This window comes from Marmota monax, unplaced genomic scaffold, assembly GCF_021218885.2.
Source record: "Marmota monax isolate L192 unplaced genomic scaffold, Marmota_monax_Labrador192_F-V1.1 WCK01_AAM20220418_F8-fsc00001, whole genome shotgun sequence".
In the NCBI taxonomy this organism is placed as follows: Eukaryota; Metazoa; Chordata; class Mammalia; order Rodentia; family Sciuridae; genus Marmota; species Marmota monax.
In genome coordinates, this window is record NW_026693777.1 from 1,657,769 (window position 1) to 1,658,463 (window position 695).

Sequence of the window (695 nt, forward strand, 5' to 3'; positions counted from 1 at the left end):
ACTAAGGAAAGATCTCTAACTCATATTATTAAGTAAAAGAGGCAAAATTCAAAGAAATATATGTGATATGCCATCAACTATATGAAAAGGATAGAAAAATTCCCTGACCTGTTTTTGGTAATTTGGGGATGAGATGGTGATTTTTTTACTGGACAGAGGAGGAATAGGCACATAGGATTTCACTATAATTTTTGATGTTTAAACTTTATGAATATATTATTAATTTTAAAAATAGATGAGGAGGGTTGGTGCTATAGCTCAGTTGGTAGAGTGCTTGCCTTGCATGCACAAGGCCCTGGGTTCAATCCCCAGCACCAAAATAAATAAATAAATAGATAGATTTTCTTTCTCCCTTTAAAGAAAGTTACATGTGTAACTTTCCTGATGGGAAGGAGGGGGCATTTTGCTACAAATAGTATGTAAACAATAATAAAAATAATAAATAGCTTTGAGAAGGAACACAAAGATAAGGAACTTGGGGGGAATCCAACATGGCGGCAGGCAAGGAAGCAGCACTTTCAGTATCTCCACATTAACCGGATCAGAAACACCCATTAAAACAGCTACATTCTACCTACTGAGGAACTTCTAGCAAAATTCCGCTGAAAGGAGACCTGCCAGGAATTAGTAAGTTTATTAGAGGTGACAGTTTGCCCCAGACAAGTGAATCTTGGCCGGCCACGCGGGCGCAGAGG

General features: G+C 38.1%; 1 non-coding gene across 1 annotated transcript; it reads left to right on the forward strand.

The window, feature by feature from the left end:
* The first annotated feature begins 244 nt into the window (after positions 1–244).
* On the forward strand, positions 245–320 carry Trnaa-ugc (transfer RNA alanine (anticodon UGC)). The gene has a single exon. It is a non-coding gene; the product is annotated as a tRNA-Ala (tRNA).
* The last annotated feature ends 375 nt before the right edge of the window (positions 321–695 follow it).